Genomic DNA, 21629 nt, shown 5'->3' with positions numbered 1-21629 from the left:
ATGCGTTAAGGAAGAACAGAAAAAAAGAAAAACAGAAAGCGGCTAAGGAGAGAGAGAGAGAAAGAAATACAGACAGATACCACATATATTCTAGCACCCGTTAATGTAAAGGGCTATAAAACTAGTTCATGAATAAGTCATATATTTTGAGTGACAGCAACTTTGGTTTTGCTCTTATGAATCGCACATTGTGCGTATGCAAAGCTTCTAAGACAGGGGTAGGCAATTCTGGTCCTCGAGAGCCACAGGCAGGTCAGGTTTTCAGGATATCCACAATAAATATGCATGAGATTGATTTGCATCTTAAGGAGGCAGGGCATGCAAATCCATCTCATACATATTCATTGTGGATATCTTGAAAACCTGACCTGCCTGTGGCTCTCGAGGACTGGAATTGCCTACCCCTGTTCTAAGATATCAGATAAAGATACAACCAGAACTATAGAGTCATTACATCAAACCTTCGACTCCAACTCCTTTATTTTTCTGCTATCTGACTCCTACTATGTATAGTAAATCTAAGAGAAACAAGACATTTCTTTATGTACAAAATTAGGACTAAGAGATCACAAAATACATTTGAAGTTTGAAAAAAGAGCCTGAACAAAAAAAATATATGGATTTGCCGGTGTGGGAGTGCACTCTGCCCCTCCCCCTCACTACCACTGACATGATTACACTGAGCCAGTTGGAAGGCTCAGTGAAACACCCAACACCTTTTCATTGGCTCTGTCACTTCTTGAACCGGGAGCAGACAGACAGGATTTGCTGGCGTAGGAGCACACTCCGCCCCCTACCCCCCACTGACGTGACTACGCTGAGCCAATAAAAGGCTCAGCGCCTAACGGTGCACCGCCGTTTGGCGTGCTGTCAAAGGCGCCTTAGCGAGCACCACACCAACCTAATAGACACTGAAACCCAAGACACTAAAAAATTATTTCAAATACTTAAAAAACCTAACTGACACCAAACCCTACCTGACCACTAACAATACCCCCCCCCCCTCAGCCACCCTATTAGCAGAACACTTCCAAAACAAAATTACAAATGTAAGAGCTACCCTCAATGAACTCTATCCATCTTACTGAACTCACAATTCTGCCCACAGAAAGAGGTTCAACTGCAGCAGACAGAATATGGTCCCATTTCCCCAACATACAATGGCCAGAATTCAACATTCTACAAAAAATACAACTTTGCATCCTGTTACCTCAACAACTGTCCACCATATCTCCTAAAAACATCCAATACAAAATTCTGTGTTCTGCTTCTAAAATGGATACAAATCACGCTCACAAGTGGCCACTACCCAATTAACCTCTGCGAAATCATCATCACCCCAATCCTCAAAGACAATAAAGAACCAATAAACCAAACATCCAACTACAGACCCATTGCCTCTATTCCGCTCTATGTCAAAATAATAGAAGGACTAGTAGCCAAATTCCTCACTAATTACCTAGAAAACCACAACATACTCCACCCCACGCAATCCGGCTTTAGATCCAACTTCAGCACAGAGACACTACTAAGATCCCTCATGGACACAACTAGACAACACTTCAGCACAGGTTAAAAAAATGATGCACATACAACTGGACCTGACCGCTGCATTCGACCTGGTGGATCATAACATCCTACTACAAATCCTGGACACAATAGGTATCACAGATAAAGTGTACTCTTGGTTTGAAGGATTCCTAAAATCAAGAACCTATATAGAGTAAAATCAGACAAAGAAAAATCAGAACCTTGGTCTAAACCCTGCGGTGTTCTGCAAGGATCCTCACTATCCCCTACTCTTCAACCTAAACATGGCCTCCCTCAGCACCCACCTGGACAAACAAGGCATAACCTCCCACAGCTACACAGATGACATTACCATTCTCATACCTTTTGATTAACCAAAACACTCCATGACAGAAACAATACACCAAACAGTGGCGACTTGGATGAAGAATCACAAACTGAAATTGAATCCAGACAAAACAAAATTCATCCTCCTCAAAAAAAAAACAAAATACCAACCATAACCAACATAGAAATCAACACAATCAATTACCCCATACAATCCACTCAAAAATTACTAGGAATAACAATTGACAGATGCTGCGCCATGTAACCACAGGTCAATAAAACGATACAGAAATCATTCTCAGTTATGAGAAACTTAAGGCTAGTTTGGAAATTCTTCGAGAAAACACAATTCCAGCTCATAGTACAGTCCCTAATACTAGGTCTACTTGACTACTGTAATATTCTCTATCTCCCCTGCAACAATAACAAAACAACTACAAACAATTCAAAACACAGCACTGAAACTCATCTACTCATTGAAGAAACATGACCACATTACAGAAGCATATCTCAAATTGCATTGGCTTCCAATTCCAGCAAGAATACAATTTAAATTCTACTGCCTACTATTTAAAACTTTATACGGAGACAGCCCAAACTACCTGAACAACCGCCTCATCCATAACACCTCAACCAGACATAGGAAAACTCACACCCCATTCATACACCCCCCAATCAAGGAGGTTAAATGGAAAAAAAACTATTTGATGGCCTCCTAGCAATCCAAGCAGCCAAACTAGACAACCAAATCTCCAACCTATTGACGGCGTCCCTAGACTACAAAACATTTAGAAAAGAAATAAAGACCATTCTCTTCAAGAAATCCCTGAAAAAGACTTAACACCGCAAGTTCAATTCCCTCCTCTCACTAAAACCCTAACCCAAAACAACTATCCATACTCTTTACTCCTTGAAAATGATCAGATTCCCTTTGTAATATCTCTTTGTAATACTTCCCCAATAATTCTTTTGTAATCCGCCTTGAACCGCAAGGTAATGGCGGAATAGAAATCCCTAATGTAATGTAATGTAATTTATAATCTTAAATACCTATACTATAATGTTGTGAGCTTTTATTTTGAAACTGGAGTCAGTACATTTTTACAAACTCCACTCAAATTATTTCCCATTAACTCAGTGGTCTCAAACTCAAACCCTTTGAAGGGCCATATTTTGGATTTGTAGATACTTCGAGGGCCTCAGAAAAAATGGTTAATGTCTTATTAAAGAAATGACAATTTTGCATGAGGTAAAACTCTTTATAGTTTATAAATGTTCCTTTTTAGCTAAGTCTTAATAATAATATTATAATTTATAGCTAAAGAGACATATGATCAAAAAACTGTTTTATTTTACTTTTGTGATTAAGATAAACATACAGAGGGCCTCAAAATAATACCTGGCAGGTCGCATGTGGCCCCCAGGCCGCGAGTTTGAGACTATTGATGTAGTGTATAACAAAATTGACTCAAAAACCACAAATGACCTAGAAATATTAACCGGCAAGATCACCAACACACAATTAGAAGAGGCACTAACCGTGACACTATTCTACATCCCCCCCAAAAAGTGGTCTAATACTAGAGAAGAGTTCTTCGAATACCTCACCACCAACACCCTAAAAGGAACATATAACCTACTACTGGGCGACATGAACGTTCACCTAGAACAAGTGGATAAACCAAATGTGATAGAAATTGTCACTTTCCTAAAAACCCTTGGTTTCTCAGTATCAAAACCAGAGAAAACACACGAAAAAGGCCACCAACTAGACCTAATTACCTTTTCGCAAAAAGAAGTCCCTGACGCAAAGATCCAATACAGCATAGGGGCCTGGAAAGAATGCATCTGGTCAGATCACTACATCTGTAATTTTGATCTTTATTGGCAAAAAAAAAATCACCCCAACCAAAGTATAAAAGAAAAAACCCAAACCCAGCCACAATCACCAGAAGAGGAACTATAAATAAACCCAATAGAATTCTGGACCCGCTACGAATTACAACCCAAAATGGAGGAAACATAAAACTTCCCAAACAGATGTGCAAAATCTAGAAAAGAAATATTAGATCTAATAGCACCATTCCAAACATACAAAAAGAAAGAAAGGGAACTAAATGAATGGTTCAACTCCGAATTACTAACTCTAAAACAGGAACTGAGAAAAATAGAAAGAACCTGGCAGAAAACAAACAAAGAAGAAGACAAAATACATTGGAAACAAAAAATGAAAATCTACAAAAATCTGATCAGAGAAAAGCGAACAACATATTACGCACAAAAAATAGGGACACCCAAAACAAATAGCAAAGAACTATTCAAGTTGGTAAACAGACTAACAGACACCACCCAAATCATGCTACAGAATAATGAATGTGCACCCCCGGCAGAAACTCTTGCCACGTTTTTTAAAAACAAAATCTTAGATGTAAGAGCGACAATACCTTCACCTGCACCCAACTTTGATTTCCAACCAGAACCCCACGAAAAAGAAACAAGAGTAGACATGCTCTGGAACCGTTTTGAACCTCCAAACTGGCACCAATACCTAACCCTTTACAACAAATATACCAAATCAAACTGCCTACTGGACGTATGTCCTTCCAAGACCATGACAGCAGCTACACTTGATTTTAAAAATGATCTATTTAACTGGATAGCAACCACTCTTACTGAAGGAGCATTCCACGAGGAAATGGGGCACATACTAATCACACCCATTCCAAAAGACCCAAAAAACTCACTAGCCCTAAAAACCAACTACAGACCAATAGCAAGCATCCCCTTATTCACCAAGCTGCTCGAAGGACTAGTCAATTTGAAATTAGTGGATTATCTAGACAAATATAACATCCTCAGTGAACACCAATCGCAATTCAGAAAAGGGTTTAGCACTGAGACAACCCTAGCCTCGATGCTTAATCACCTATACGGCTTATTCAGCAAAGGAACAAGTGCACTAATTTTACAACTAGACTTTAGTAGCGCTTTCGATCTTGTTGATCAGGAAATAATGTTACACTGCCTAGACGGAATAGGAAATACGGAAAGAGTAAGAAACTGGATATAGGGTTTCCTAACAAAAAGATCTTACTGGGTGATTAGTGGAGGGACGTACTCAAACACCTGGAAAAACCCCTCGGGAGTACCACAAGGTTCACCACTGTCACCTACTCTCTTCAACATCTACATATCATCCCTAGGACACCTCCTAAAAAAGCTAAACCTAATCTACTACATATATGCAGATGACATTTCTATTTTAATCCCTGTGAACAGCATAACAAACGAGACCTCAGAATACATTTCTCATATTATGACCGAAATAGAACATTGGACAATAAACTTCAAGCTGAAGCTAAACAAAGAAAAAACAGAAGTCTTCCTTGCAAGCCCAACAGACAAAATTACCAATACAACGCTACATATAAAAGATCATGACTACCCGATTACTAAAACAATAAAAATATTGGGAGTCACACTAAACACACATTTGACAATGGTGGAACACACGAACATAGTGGTAAAAAAATGTTTCCTGACACTATGGAAATTAAGGTCCATCAAAAAATATTTCGACCCACTATCATTCAGACTATTGGTGCAATCACTAATGCTTTCAACACTGAACTACTGCAATATCGTTTACATGGGTATACCCAAAAAAACTGTAAGGAAACTTAGGATTGTCCAAAACACAGCGGTCCGCTTGATATTTGGATTGAAAAAGAGCGACCATGTTAGCCCCTACTATAGACTGCTTCACTGGCTACCAATGGAGGCGCGAATAATATTCAAGTTCTCTTGCATATGTTTCAAACTGGTTTGGGGACTAGCACCTACATACCTGCTACCTCACTTCATTCTATACAGTCCTACAAGACAAACCAGAAACAGCAATCTATTTGCATACCCAAGCATTACCAGCTGCAAATATAAATCCTTTCTGGATAGAACTTTTATGTACCAAGCAAACAAACAACACTGGTTAGACAGCTACATAAATAGAGCAAGACTGACATATAATGCCTTTAGAAAAGTCATAAAAACTGCCTTATTCAACAGAAATATCACCTAATAAAAGTATCTACACCTAACACTAAATAAGCCCACTCCTGCTTTTAAATCTGAAATGTCTAACATTTGCTAACAGTCAATATATTATATTTCGCTGCCTTTGTAAGATTCTGTTTGCTGTATATACTGTATTTCACTGCCTTTTGCAAGTTTCTATATGCTATATCTCACTACCTTTTGTAAGATTCTATATGCTGTATCCCGGATTTCTACATATTGTAACTCGCTGACTGTCCAGCTCTCTTCGGTGTGAACCGCCTAGAAGTCTCACGACTATGGCAGTATAGAAGAATAAAGTTATTATTATTATTATTATTAGATTTTCAGAAAGCTTTTAACAAAGTTCCTCAAGAGAGGCTCTTGAGAAAATTAAAGGGTTTTGGGATAGGTGGCAAAGTTCAGTTGTGGATTAGGTATTGGTTATCGGATAGAAAACAGAAAGAGTACAGGGTTAAATGATCATTTTTCTCAATGGAGGAGAGTAGTGCCACAGGGATCGGTGCTATTTAACTTATTTATAAATGATCTAGAAATTGGAACGACGAGTGAGGTGATTAAATTTGCAGATGACACTAAACTGTTCAAAGTTGTTAAAACGCAAGCGGATTGTGAAAAATTGCAGGCAGACCTTAGGAAACTGGAAGACTGGGCATCCAAGGGGCAGATGAAATTTAATGTGGACAAATGCAAAGTGATGCACATTGGGAAAAATAACCCAAATCAGTTACCGGATGCTACGGTCCACCTTGGGGGTTAGCGCCCAAGAAAAGGATCTGGGTATCATTGTAAACAATATGATGAAACCTTCCGCCCAATGTGTGGTGACGGCCAAACAAGAAAACAAGATGCTAGGATTAAAAAAGGGATTGTTAACAAGACTGTTATAATGTCCCTATATCGCTCCATTGTGCGACGTCACCTGGAGTATTGCATTCACGTCGTCACAGGAAACACTTCCAGGTCAGCCGCGGGAGGCGCATAGGAGCCACTGCCAGTGGCTTTGAACAGAAAAATAAAAAAACACACTGCAGCAAGACGGAGGAGGGAGCTGGCCAGAAAGTAAACACCCGGGGGTGGCAGAGGATAATGCCACATCGTTCTCGAGGGGGCCGCACGAAACACCAAACTGCCCTCGAGTGGGGGGCGGGTTGGACACCCCTGCTGTAGATGATATATATGTGCACTGGCCCAGGGCACTACCTCCCGGGAAGCCACAATGGACCCCAACACCTGAAGATACTGCCAAGCAGTAGGGTTTGGAGGCTTCAAGAGATCTCCGATTTGTTTCTGGAGTGTCTGTTTGCATGGCTCGGGAAGAAAAACGCGACCTTGTAGCATGTCATAATAAACTCCCAGATATTCCAGTGGTTTTAGTTGGCTCTTATTGAAATAACAATTCAGCCCAAGCACTGTAGAGGAGAGACACTACAGTCTCCACAGCTTTCTCAAACTCCATTCTGGATGTAGTTCTGATCAACTAGTCGTCCAGATAGGGATGAACACGAAGCCATTCTGCTGAGATAAGCTGCCACTGCCACCACCATCACTTTGATGAAGGTGCAGGGTGCCGTCACCAACCCGAAGGAAAGGGCTGTAAACTGGAAATAGTGCTGAAGAACATGAAATCTCAGATACTTCCTGTGACCTGGGAATATGAAGATAAGCAAGAAATTCCCCCAGAGCCACTGCAGCTAATAGCACGCACCGTCTTCATGCGAAAGTGCGGGATCTGCAGAAAGACGCTGACCGACCTGAGATCCAGGATGGCCTCCAGTCTTCTTGGCAATCTTATACAACTTTATACGATCTAATCAACAAAACTAATGCAGATTTTTATTTTCTTGAAACCGACTTACGTAAAAAGTCTCAAAGTGGGCCAAAAAATGGATGTGTTAAAAAATTTCAAAGTTTAGCCCTCTATGGCTCCTGTAATAATGAAGCTATTCCCATAAAATATTTATTATTTTGTGACATGACTTTGTTCTCAAATATATGATTTCAATTTATAAGCTAATCATATTACTTTATGATAAGAACATAAGAATTGCCACTGCTGAGTCAGAACAGAGGTCCATCATGCCCAGCAGTCCGCTCACGCGGCGGCCCTCTGGTGACGCTCTTCCAGTCCGAGTATTGTCCATTTACCCCCCACTCTCTGTTTCCTATGCTCCAGCCAGTTTTTAATCCACGTGAGTATTTCACCCTCAATTCCATGGCTTGCAATTTTCCGAAGTAGTCGTTCATGCGGAACCTTATCAAACGCCTTCTGAAAATCCAGATATACAATGTCGTCCGGATCGCCCTTGTCTATCTGTCTATTTATTCCCTCAAAGAAGTGTAGCAAGTTCGTCAAACACGATCTGCCTTTGCTAAAACCGTGCTGACTGGTCCTCATCAGCCCATGTCCGTCAAGGTGATCAATGATGCTGTCCTTTATCAGTGACTCTACCATCTTTCACGGTACCGAGGTCAGACTCACCGGTCTGTAGTTCTCCGGATCTCCCCTCGAACCTTTCTTGAAGATCGGTGTAACATTCGTCACCTTCCAGTCTTCCGGAATCTTTCCCGATTTGATCGACAGATTGGCTATTTGTTGAAGCAGTTCAGCTATGGTCCCTTTCAGTTCCTTGATGACCCCCAGATGGATGCCATCCGGTCCCGGGATTTATCGCTCTTAAGCCTATCAAGCTGCCTACATACCTCCTCTAGACTGACAGTTAACCCTGTCAGTTTCCTGTTTTCACTTCCAGCATATAGCCTGATGTGTTCCGGTATGCTGTGTATATCCTCTTCGGTAAATAAGACGCAAAAAGCGTGTTCAGTCTGTCAGCGATTGCTTTGTCCTCCTTTAGCGCTCCCTTTATTCCTTGATCATTCAACGGTCCCACCGCTTCCTTCGCGGGTCGTTTCCCCTTAATATATCGAAAGAACGGCTTGAAGTTCTTCGCCTCCTTGGCTATTTTTTCCTCGTAGTCTCTTTTGGCCCCTTTTACCGCCTTTTGGCACCTGCGTTGTTGTTTGTGCTTGTTCCAGTTTTCATCCATTTTTGACCTTTTCCATTCCTTAAATTAAGTTTTCTTGTCTCTGATCGCTTCCTTCACCTCTACAGTGAGCCACGCTGGTTTTTTGTTCTTTTTCCTCTTGGATCCCTTGTTGATACGCGGTATATATAGATTTTGCGCCTCGGTGACAGTGTCCTTAAAAAGGGACCAAGCTTGCTCTAGCGTTTTTACAGTGCTTCTTATCCTCTTGACTTTAAATTTTGTGATTTTTCAAAACTCATCAGAAGTGGGATATTTTCAACCAGCTTTTGCAAAAGAGTAATCTGAAACATTTTTGAACAAGTTCTGTTCGAAAAAGCATGTTTCAACCCTCCTGAAAAAGTTGGTCTTGTTTTTCAATGTCAGCAAACAGTGCCTGAAAATAAGGGTCAAATGTCATAGAAGTTTCTGTAGTAACAGCATACATTAACATCCAAATACGAGAGCTCTTCAAGTTGTACTTATTATATGACTATTCTTTTGCATTTTTATAAGGAAGATATTTGATTGCATTGGTCTATGGCTAACGTGACCATTTATTTTTTTCCTCAAAACGAGACATCTACTTTCTGTTTCCTGTTGTGTTATTGGAGAAATTCAGCAGCCCCACGTGACTTCAAGGCTCCTGCTGCTTTGTAGAAAGAAAATTAAAACTTGCAACATAGGTAAGGGGGAGGGAGGGAGATGCCTGGATGGATGGTGGCGACTGGATGGACGGCGGCGATCAGCAGGAAGGAGCGAGGGGGGCTGCTGGACTGCATGCATTCTCGCAGAGACAAAGCCATTCACCGCTCCACGGGGCAGTGAATGGCCTTATCACCGTGGCGACCATCCCCCCCCCCCCCGTTTCAGCGGGATACCCGCAGCTAGCCGCAGGTAACAGCAACCGTGCCACTCTCTAGTTCAGATCTTTTTCATCCATGGTCTCCTCTATTTTTTAACCTGGTGGGGTAGAATTGAAACTATAAAAATGGTCCTAGCACCAAAAATCAATTGTATATATATACTTAGTATGATTCCTATTTCATTCCCAGACTCTTTCTAGAAGAAAATTGACATGTTAATACCTAAATTTATATGGCATAATTGTAATTCATACATTGCAAAAACTTAAGCTACCATGAATTTTAGGAGACATAAACCTACCAGATTTTAGGTTGTATCACTGGGCTTTTCAAATTTTGCAGGCAAAATTCTGGTTCTTAAAAGATATTATTGCTAACTTCATTTTGAAAAAGATCTGATTGGTAATGTCCCTTTACATTTACTTCCTTCTATGGACAGATTTAAGTACAAGGACAGTTTTTGCATATTAAGAGCAGCATCTCATGCTATCAATAATGTTATGATTCATCTACATCAGAAATGGACAGATATAATAGGTATCTCTCTTTGGTATACTTCTATATTTGATTGCAAAATTTATTGTAGAACTAGAAATGCATGGTGTGCAGCAAACCTTTGGTTATTCTCACAACTTTATGAAAATGGTTCTTCGATTCCATTCAGACTATTTGTGATAAGTATGACCTAGACCCTAAACAAGAACCAATTTGGTTTTTACTAACTCAATCTAAAGATACTTTTCATAGCTTGTTAACCACTGACGTAAGTACTCTGAAATATCCACGTTACTTCCATTTGCACATCCCTTTTGCAATCTACAAAATCAGCATCCTTAATATATAAAATCCTTCAGGCTAACAAAGCCCAGTCTGAAATGAATTGTAAGTGGAATGCACAGTTGGATTTACAATTGACCACTTCTGGTCTCAAGTATGGAACACTATTTTGAATGTATTCTCCATGTTTGCTCCTTTGGACTTGTATGCCGCTTTTTTGTGTGCGTTTACACATTCAAAGCAGTGGGCAAAGGAGGATTAAATGACTTGCCCATGGTCACAGGGAGCCACGCTGGGATTTGAAATGACTTGCCCATAGTCACAGGGAGCCACGCTGGGATTTGATTCCACAACCTCAGGGTGCTGAGGCAGCAGCTCTACCACTAGACCACGCCTCACCTCCAAGAATAGTCGCTATACTGCAGAGCTAAAAAAAATAAAATAAATCACAACTGTGTGGAATCTAAAAGATATAGGTACTCTGGGGTATGCTGGTGGGGGAAGGTTGCCTCCTAAATCCTGGTATGCTAATACAGTATTGACTATTCCCCTCTTGTCCAATCCCAGTACGATTCACTCTCTGCAACCTCATCCCAAGCAAGAAAACTAGGCTTATGCTAATAAATCAAAACAACAAAGATGTCTATCGTCACTGGACCACTAATTTAACAAGAAATAAAGTGCGTATCCACCACTGCACCACAGTTATCTGTGCTCTCTCCACCTGGGACACCCAGTTTGAGTCGGTGCCATCGTGCTCTTTCGAGCTTAGAAAACGTAGCCCTCGAGAGTGCAGGAGCTACCGATGCAGAGATACCAAGTGCCGCAGTCTGCTACCCTCATACTCTTAAACGCATTCAGGGACCGAGAGGGGCGGGACCAGTCTCCGCTCGCAGTGGTCTGCCATCATCACACTCCCTTCTATTTTCCCCGATCCAACAGCTCTCCCTCAATCCCCATCCATACCTCAGATCACCCGCAGCTCTCCTTCTCCAGCACCCCGTCCCCTCTGGTACGCCCCGCCTTTCCGGAAACAGGAAGTCGCTTCAGAGAAGAACAGGATGCTGGAGAGAAAAAAAAAAAAAGTTGCGTCAGAGGAGGGCGGGGACCCCCGAATCTTTCAAGCCACCAGCAACAAACTCCGAGGCTCGTAGTCCTCCGCTAGCCCACCTTCATCTAAAGCCTTTTTAGTCCCTTCTTAAGCGGACCAAGCTTTCTCTGACGCGACTTCCTGTTTCCGGCAGGGCGTAACGTGGCCTAGGGAGAGAAATAGCGTCAGAGGAGGCGGGGCGCTGGAGAAGGGAAGCTGCGCGGCCAGTGGCGGGTGATCTTAGGCATGAGTTTGAAGGTAGGCTGGGGCTAGGGGGAGAGGTGTTGGGTTGTGGACCGGGCGGGGAGAGAGAGAGCTGGCAGACCGGAGGGAGGGGAGGAGATGCCGGTCGCATGCGAAGAGGGGTGCTCGGTGTGCGAGAGTGATCAAACGGGCGTGACTTTGTGTCTCTGCTTTAGGGTGCATCTTATTCCATGCAGCTGCCAATAGTTTTTTGAAGAAATGCTTTGAGACCGGAGGGGGGAGGGGGGTGTTGCACAGTGACCCTGTTTGAGACTATTTCGTTTGACCATTGTGCCGTAGCCATGATTTATTTCTGTAGCATATTTCTAATGGGTTATAGAAATAATAGTATAACTTTCTTTTTTCTAGAAAAACGTTTGTTTGTTTTTTTTGTTTGTTTGTGTGGTATATTCGTACTTTTTGTAATATTTGAATGCTTAGGTCCTTCAGACTTGTCTCCCGTGTCCTTTGATGCAGGCGTTGCATCTTTTTGCTATTCCTTTTCTCTACTTTCTTTTTTAGAAATAGAGATTTGAGAAGTGGTCACAATAATCCAGAGGCTGACTTTCAGAAGCCAAGCAAGTTGCTACTTTAGTGGTTCCCCCCCCCCCCCACCTTTATAAAAGAAGGTTATACAGTGACTTAAATCTATCTAAGGTGTTCTTGAATGTTGCCACTGTACATCCTGTAAGCAGGGCCACAGAGTTGGCAAACATATACCAAAATCAGCTTCAAAATGAAAACATACAACATTTATATGGTAAATTTAGAATTTTTTTTTGTTCAGGTTCTTTGCTCAAACTTCAGCTAAATATATTATATGGTCTATTAGTCCTGCATTTTTATATAAAGAAATATCTTGTTCTTGTAATCCAATTGCTCTTATATTTTTCTATACAGAGTAGGAATTGTACAGCAGAAAAATAGTTGAGTTGAATGTTTGATGCACTGACTCCTGCTTTAAGAAAGCACCTTATAAGGGTAGTTCTAGAAGGACTTTCTAGCATCTTACAGAGAAGATTTTTGGTTAATAAATTTATAGTATAAGGTAGAGTGTGCAGAATTGTCCTGCTCTGACTTATTTTGCGTGTTGTGAATCTTGGTTGTGGCAAAACTTGAATGATGGTGGGACTGCTTCATGGCATACAACTATTTGCTGCTATTAACAACAGAAATGGAAAGATTATATACAGTATATTTAAAAACTGCTTTTCTGTATACACATCTGAAGCAGTGGAAAACATGAATTGCGCTATAGCTGAGGCATAAACCACATTACCAGATCACAATTACATTTTATTAAAATACTGATTAAGTAGACCAATTTCTCCAACCAAGACTATGGTGCTTATTTCAAAGCAAATGGATGTCTCAGAATAGCCAAAAATAGTCCATCTGTCAAAAATTTCCAAATTGTGACTTGTCAAAGGCAGAATTTGAATGTCTTACACTGCAGTTCATCCAGATAAGTGGGTATATTTAGGAAGGGTCCAGTTTAGGATGTTCAACAGCATTAATGAAATGAGAAGAAATGTCCAAAGTAGAGCTGCCCAATTTGCAATGCAATTCAGTGAATAGATTCGAATTTAATCATTTTTCCCAAAAAATCGGACTCTCCAGTTCAGTGACCAACACCCCCACTCCCAGTGAGACCTGACATACCTCTGGGCCTCCTAAAACAGCAGCGGTAGTAGCCGGCTGGCAGAGGCAGTGCTCTGAACAGGCTTCTTGTGGCCTGCCCCATGGGGTCTTCCTCTGCTGCATCACTGATGCAACAGAGGGAAGCCCTGGTGGGGCAGGCCTTGTGCAGCCTGTTCAGTGCTGCCTCTGCCAGCTTTAGGAGCTGCTGCTGCTTTAGGAGACCTGAAGGAATGTCAGGTCTCACAGTGGGGGGATGGGAGGAAAGGAGGGAAAGTTGCTGCAAGGGGGGTGGGAGGAAGAATTGTTGGGCATGGGATGGAGGAGAGATGCAACAAAGATGTAGAAAGGGGTCAGAGGGACAAATCATGCATATGGTGGAGGGGAAGGGAACATGCATGGAGAAGAGAAAAGGAGAAATGTTTGACATAGAGTGGAGGGCAGGGAGAGATGGTGCATTGGGAGAGAAAGAAATGTTGCACATGATAATGGAGGGGAGGAAGGGAGAAATCTGCATTGAGAGGAATAGAGAGGTTTGACCCAGGGCACAAGGCAGGGAGAAAGAGAGAGATGATACAGTGGGAAAGAAACAGAAATGTTGGATATGGCAGTGGAAGGGAAGGTACAGAGATGGACAATGGATGGTGAGTACGGAGAAAGAAGAAAAGCAAATTGAATCAAATCATATTGGAAAATTGATTCAATAGGCCAAATCAAATTGAAAATTTTTTACTTGAATCGGGCAGTACTAGTCCAAATAAAAAAAAGGATATCCTAAGTTAGACTTGTTTCAATCATGTCCACGGTATTAAAAAGGATCCCTGAGTGGCTGACCACGGGATTAAGGCAATTGCTCCTCTTTAATCCCCTAGTGGTTACTCTATCTCCCACACCCCTCAAGCGATACTGGAAAGAGAAAGTAGGCTTCCTGACAATATCAGGTATTTTAGGCATTCTGAATACAGTACAGCAGCAAACTGGTCTGAAGGGTAGTCTAGTGCTTAGTGTAGTAGACTGTAACCTAGGGAACCCAGCTCAAATCACATTTCAACTCTGGGTTGTTTTGGGTTTTTTTTACCTTCAAAAACAGAGATACCTACTGTACTTAAATATTAGACACATGGAAGCCTGAGGGCTATTGAGGCACCTACGGCATGGCATCTAGTGTCACCTAACAGTAAAATATGCATGTTTAGGGTGGAGAGTGATTTAGGCATTGCTAGGCATGATTCTCTAAAGGACTTGGGGGAAGATTCTCAAAACTTAAACGGTAAAATCTTACAGGCTGCTACCAAGGTCGCTATTTTAACTAGTTCAAAAAGGCAAGTCAATCTCAAAAGACCCCGTATGCAAATGAGGTTCATGGATGTTCACGTAGGCTTGCTAAATTTACATGAGATGATTTGCTTGTGGTAACGATCAGCACGTGTGCAGAATACACCCGCATATTAAAAAAAAAAACCAAACAAATTGAAGATCGGCAGGAGAGATGCCCACTCTCCAGCCACACTCGCACAACCTCCGGACATCAACCCCTGGCAGCGGAAGAGATGCCCACTCTCTCCTGCCACATCTCGCAATCCCTGACATTACTGCCCCTCCCTATCTTATTGATGAAGCACGGCCGGAGGGATGCCTACCGCTCCAGCTGGCAGGCACAGCTCCTACCCCTTCTTGGTGTATCCTGGGATGTGCTGGGGAAGGGCCTAAGGCTCTGATTGGGCCTTAAGTGCCTGGGCTTCTAGGGTTGGGTGTTAGGAGGTTGTGCAATGGTTGCAGAAGAGAGGGCATCTCTCCGCTTCCAGAGGGGAGAGGGTTGTGCGATGGGAGGGAGTGGGCATCTCTCCTAATGCCAGATGTCTGGAGGTTTTGCAAGCATGGTGGGAGAGAAAGTAGGCATCCCTTCTGCTGCCGTTGGGAGGGGGGGGAACAGGTGGTTGTGCGAGCACTGCGAGAGAGAGGCCATTTCTCCTGCATATCTTCAATTTGGGGTGGGTTTTGGGTTTTTGGTTTGTTTTTTTTTAAATTTGCGTGGTGTGTCTGAGCTGTCAAACCTTACTTTCCTGTCGGTGCCTCAGGCACTGATCAGAAAGTAAAACTACAACGGATCAGACTTGACGATGAATTTTGGCCGCAAATGTGATACAACGAAGTTAGAGACTCACTCGGCAATGATAGAGAATCACTCGGAGTGCTCATTTTAATATTAATGACCTCGTACTACATTTGCATAGCAGAATCAGAGACCGCTACGAAATTCTTAAACTGTTTTGATAATCCGCCGCTAAAATACATGCATTCTAAACCGGCTGGAACTGGTTTAGCGAGCATGTTAAAGGCACATTTAAGTTTTGAGAATCTTCCCCTTAGACACCTTAGGCCTTTAGAACCCTAGCCTATATTATAGGCTCCTTAAGTCAGGTGTCGCTAAGTGCGATTCTGTAATGGGCACCTAAGAATGATTGACATGCAATAGGCGCCTATCTTTTTAGGTGCCCATTACAGAATCCAGCCCTAAATGTGTTCAAGATAAGTTTAGAAGAAAGCTCCAAACTAATAACACCTGTTTGCAAAGCTACAATGATGCATCAATTAGGAAAAGACTTCAGTGCTCCATAAATAAAAGCTAAAGTTGAAATTAGGAAATAGATTGACATAATCTCTTTATTAAGCACAATGGCTGTAAAGCAGGAGGAGCAAAAGTAATCCTCCTAAAATGAAGGTCAATATGTGAAGAAATGGATGGAACTATCCAAAGTTCTCAATGTTCAGGTAAAGAGAAATGTAGAACATATGTTGCCCTGAACAAAATGCAGAAAAATGAAGGTAATTGGAATGTTGAAATCTGGAGGAAACTGAAAGAGTCATTGGAAAGAAAGAGCTATTGATAGAGGCAAATTACAGGCATACAAAAAATAAACTGCACAAGCACTCTCTTTCTAGCTGACTTTCTTGTCAGTAATCTTGCTACTTAGTACCAGGATCAGTCCTTAATAAAAAGAACTGGCAATGAAATGGGTATCCAGCTGTTATCCTTCTATACTACTGTACCAGCTATAATAAAGTTGCTAATGAGTTTTTGGCTAACACTCTTGCCCCAACAATCTTGAGCCATTGGACAAGTGGTGTATGAGTTGGAGGTGCTGTTAATGAGCCACCTGGTGATGAGTATAAAAGGGAAGCCGAATAAACAGGGCTTGCTTGCTCTCCCAATCCTAGACCTGTATGCCCACACCATGAAGATCTGCTTTGGTCCCCTGGGATTTTAAGGTATGCTGGGTTTGTAAGGAAGATTTTCTTGGCAAGTTGTTGGCTACAAGTCATGCTGTTTGGTTCTAGATATGATGCTACCTAACCCTGCTAAATCTGTGTACTGTGGTGGTGATTTAAAGAATTAGTAATTAGTTGAGAAGAATCAAAGGTTGGAATTACATTACATTACATTAGGAATTTCTATTCCGCCATTACCTTGCGGTTCAAGGCGGATTACAAATGGTTTGTCCAGAGATTAGAAGTATTTAGGGAGTAGTTTGTACATTTCTTTGAGTTGTTAAGGATTACATCTGAGTTGTCATGATATTAGAAGTTCATATGTAGTGGTTGCAGGTGTGTGTTTGGTTTTATGTGTTTTATGAATTGAAGGGTTTTTCTTTTTTGAAGGTTTTGTAGTCTGTGGTTGTGGTCAATAGGTTGTAGAGTTGTGGGTCGAGTTTTATAGCTTGAGTGGCTAGGAGGTTGTCGTACAGTTTTTTTTCGTTTGACGTTTTTGGTTGGAGGGTGTGTGAATGGTGCGTGGGTTCTCCTATGTCTGGTTGAGGTGGATTGAACTAGTTGATTGTTCCAATAGACTGGGCTGTCTCCATTTATAGCTTTAAATAGTAGACAGTAAAATTTGAAGTGTATTCTCGCTTGTATTGGGAGCCAATGTGAGTCGTGGTATGCCTCTGTGATGTCATATTTCTTCAGTGAGTAGACCAGTCTTAGGGCTGTGTTTTGTATTGTTTTATCATGGTTGCTGTGCAGTAGTCTATTAGACCTAGGATTAGGGATTGTACCAAGAGTTGGAATTGTTTTCTGTCAAAGAATTTTCTGATTTGCCTCAGATTTCTCATGACCGCAAATGATTTTTTTTATTATATTGTTGAATTTGTGGCTGCATTGTACAGCCTCTGTCTATTAGCACTCCCAGGAGTTTTAAAGTGGGTTGGATGTGGTATATTGTAGTGTTTATGACAAGGCTTGTTAGGGGTTTGTTATTTTCGAGTAGGATGAAGTTTGTTTTGTCTGGATTTAGTTTTAGTTTGTGGTCTTTCATCCAAGTTGCTATTGTTTCAAGTGTTCTTTTTGTATACAGTGGTACCTCGGATTACGAGCATAATCCGTTCCAGGAGCATGCTCGTAATCCAAAATGCTCGTTTATCAAAGAGAGTTTCCCCATAGGAAATACTGGAAACTCGCTTTGATAGAGATTTGCATGTAATGGAAATGACAGGCATGCAAATCTGCTCCATGCATATTCATTAGGGCTATCCAGAAAACCCGATTGGCCTGATGGTCCTCCAGGACAGGATTGGGGATCACTGCTTTAAAACATGATAGTACCTTACCACTGATTCCTATTGAGTCCAGTATCTGTAGAAGGATGTTATGGTCTTCCAGGTCAAAGGCTGCGGAGAGATCTAGTTGGATAATTAGCATTTTTTTTCCTGTGCTGAGGTGTTGTCTGGCGGTGTCCATGAGTGAGCCAAGTAGGGTCTCAGTGCTGTGGTTGGTTCTGAAGCCTGATTGTGTTGGGTGGAGTAGGTTGTGGTTCTTTAGGTATGAGTTTAGGACTTTGGCTACGAGGCCTTCCGTTAGCTTGACATAAAGTGGTATTGAGGCTATTGGTCTGTAGTTGGATGGTTGGTCTGTTTCTCCTTTGGGTTCTTTCAGGATTGGCGTGATGATGATTTCGCTGAGATCTTCTGGGAAAAGGCCGTCTGTTAGTAGGGTTTGTATCCATTGCAAGAGTATGGTGCAAAATAGTGTACGGGGGGCAGTGGTTGAGGTTGCAGGTTGCTTGGCTATATTTGTTGTAGAGTTTGTTGAAGTCTGACCATAGTATTGGTGAGAAGTGGGACCATGTTCTGTCTGCTGCAACTGCTTCTTCTGTGGAGGGTGTTGTGATCTCTTCTAGGTGCATAGGTGTTCCATTGAAGGTGGATCTTATGGCTGCGATTTTTTTCTTTGAAGAATGTTGCTAAGATGGTGGCTGTGGGTGTGGGACATTGTTGCTTGTCAGGTAGGGTTTGGTGTCTGTGAGTTCTTTTTGTAGTTGGAATAGTTTTTTTGTGTCTTGGGTTTCTTCTCCTATTTGCTTTGTATAGTATGGTTTTTTTTGTTTGTTTTTGTATTCTCAGTTCAGTTTTCTCCATGTTGCTTTTGTGGAGTCTTGACTGTTTTTCCTCCATTTTCTTTCTAGTTGTCTGCATTGTCTTTTTTTTTTAATAATCTTTATTCATTTTAAAATAATTTCAATAAGTGAAGAACAATAAATAAAACATTTACACTATAGACATCACTTAAAATATTGGAATATTCTTACAGACCAATAACCCTCCCACCCAAATTATTCTTTATCATTCAAGAATCTATAGATCTATCATAATTCCGTAATTCACTACATATTTTAAACATAAAATTACACATTTATCCACTTAGACATATTTTAAACTTATAAACCACCCTGCCCCATCTCATATCTTATTTATTGTTCTTCACTTATTGAAATTATTTTAAATTGAATAAAGATTATTTAAAAAAAAAAAAAAAAATTCAGCCCTCGACTTAGCCTGTGTTTTAGATTTTGGCCCCTTATGTGATTTTGACACCCCTGCCTTATAGGAAACAAGGAAGAGGCAAAAATGTGTAAATATTTGAAACATATTTACACATTTTTTCAAAGATGGGGAAGTTGTAAAATTGGGGCATGAAATGAAGCTGCATGGAGGTAAACTTTAAGAGCACTATCAGGAAATACTTTTTCATGGAAAGAGTAGTGGATGCCCTCCTGGTGGAAATGATTAGAACAAAAGCTGTGACAGAATTTAAAAAATAAAAAAGTGCAATTTAATGTAGAAGATTGCTATATACTTTTCCCTCCGTATTTGCGGGGTATGCGGGCGGATCATGGCTGCAAATTTGAAAAAAATCGCAAATAACTTTTTGTTATTTGCTGTTTTTTGTAGTAGCCAGCGTTTTTCCAACTGAAACAGCAAAAACTAGAGCTGAATGTACCTGGGAGTGTGCTGGATGCCAAGTATGTGAGTAGCTCTCTTGATCTTGCTGGCTGGGCTTTGTGCAGGCTCTGCTTCCACTCTGTGTCGCAACGAGAGGAGGTGGGGGCCTGCATGAAGGATGCGTCCATTTTCAAAGCGCTCGGCACTTGCGTTTCCTGCGCTGTCTTCTTCAGTTCTGTGCTGTGAAAGGCGAGAGTGGCTAACGGAGGAGATGATGCGCTGGGTTGGCGGAGGAGATGATGCGCTGTTTTTGGGTAGGAACTTTAATCATGATGTAATTTTGGGGGGTGGAGTCAGCAGCCAAAAAATCGCGAATAAGCGAATCCGCAGATACGGAGGGAGAAGTGTATAACAAGAGGATGAAATTTAAGCAATCACTTTATACATTTTTTTTTTGAAGTGTGAAAAAACCTACACAGAGCAGAAGGAACAATCCTAAACAATGGCATAGTTGGTGTACTCTGTGCTACTGCGCGGGATACTAGTCTCAATTATGCTTTTTGTCTGATGGCCATATTGAAGTTGACAAAGAAGTGCTAGCAAAATCTGAAACTGGAAGAGAGAGTGCAGCGTCCCCTGATGAAGGAATCATTTGATGCTGAAACTTGGATCCTTGATGGAACTTAACAATAAAACTTGCATACCGGTTGATTAGGACATCTTTCTTGCCTTGCTTTTGTTTTTACCCCCCAGATTATAATTCTAGCCAACTTCCACTAGGCAAACTAGATGAACTGGTATGCTGGTTTTTAGCTGCCATCATTTATTACATTACTATGAACACCGAGACTGCTTTAAAATTTAAAAAAGATCTTTCTTTTTTTTTTTTTTTTTTTCATTTAACAAGGATGATCTTAAGGTGGCCAAATAGGGTCTGATTGTATGTGATGATAAGGTGACACTATTGCCTACAATATTAATGTCAATGACAAATTTCTCTTGTTTAAAAAAATTGATGAATTAAAGAAATGCTTTTCTTGTATTTTCTTGTTTTCTGATTCACTTTTACTTTTTTCTTATGCTAAATACCATTTATAAACCTTGGATTGCATTATTCTGGGAGTGTTAAGCACCAACGTTAAGAATGGTTCACCAAAGCTAAGTATATAGAAATGCCAGAAAGCTTTTGGGTCCAGTAAAAGTGGCTAGGTGGTAATAATTAAGATTATGACTTTGATACAGTGACTAATACTCAGAAAAAAAGTTAAAGTTAAGAAAATGAAATACAGTTAGAGTATGGGGGATCAAAGAACCAATGATAGCTCGCAAAAGGCAATTCTGACAAAGAGAAATTCTTAAAATCAGACAGCTGCGAGCGCTGGAGGTTTTTGTATCCTCAGTAGAGTCATAATCATTTGAATATGAATAATGCAATCCATCGTTTATAAATAGTATTTAATATAAGAAAAAACTAAAAGTGAATCAGAAAAAAAGAAAATATGAGAGAAACATTTCTCTAATTCATCAAATGGGTGTCCAGTCAAAAGCACATGAGATAATCACACATGAGATAATCACACATGAGATAAACCCACCCAAACAATGATGCGCAGGACGTCAGCGTGCTGGATTTCAACACTATTTTAAAGTGCTGTGAGGGTGTGTGGGGGGGGGGGAACCCCCCAAACTTTACTTAGAAATGTTGCTACTCCCTTTGGGGGTGGGTGAGGGAATTGTCCATTACAGAGCAAACAGTAATTTTTCCCTAAAAAAAACAGGGAAAGGGGCTGTTTCCTCTAATGCAGAGGTTCACTCCCACACACCTCAACAGGAGCGCCAACAT

At 41.1% G+C, this 21629-nt stretch overlaps 2 protein-coding genes across 5 annotated transcripts in view; one reads left to right on the top strand and one right to left on the bottom strand.

Annotated features, from left to right (window-relative positions):
- RNMT (RNA guanine-7 methyltransferase) overlaps positions 1-11788 on the bottom strand; it is a 97167-nt gene extending 85379 nt beyond the window's left edge. For 2 of the 3 annotated variants that reach the window (XR_004538386.1, XM_033934157.1), the window contains exon 1: positions 11564-11713. The gene's annotated coding sequence lies outside the window, so the exon portion shown is untranslated. Of the gene's footprint in view, positions 1-11563; positions 11714-11767 lie in introns of those variants that run through there. The other variant, XR_004538387.1, reaches the window with a different exon arrangement.
- Positions 11789-11793: 5 nt separating this feature from the next.
- FAM210A (family with sequence similarity 210 member A) overlaps positions 11794-21629 on the top strand; it is a 58508-nt gene continuing 48672 nt past the window's right edge. The window contains exon 1 of one of the 2 annotated variants that reach the window (XM_033934159.1): positions 11794-11945. The gene's annotated coding sequence lies outside the window, so the exon portion shown is untranslated. Of the gene's footprint in view, positions 11946-16817; positions 16839-21629 lie in introns of those variants that run through there. The other variant, XM_033934160.1, reaches the window with a different exon arrangement.

The sequence above is a fragment of the Geotrypetes seraphini genome, chromosome 2, assembly GCF_902459505.1.
Source record: "Geotrypetes seraphini chromosome 2, aGeoSer1.1, whole genome shotgun sequence".
In the NCBI taxonomy this organism is placed as follows: domain Eukaryota; kingdom Metazoa; phylum Chordata; class Amphibia; order Gymnophiona; family Dermophiidae; genus Geotrypetes; species Geotrypetes seraphini.
The sequence above is the reverse complement of the archived record's forward strand: the minus strand, read 5'-3'. Positions and strand labels throughout refer to the sequence as shown.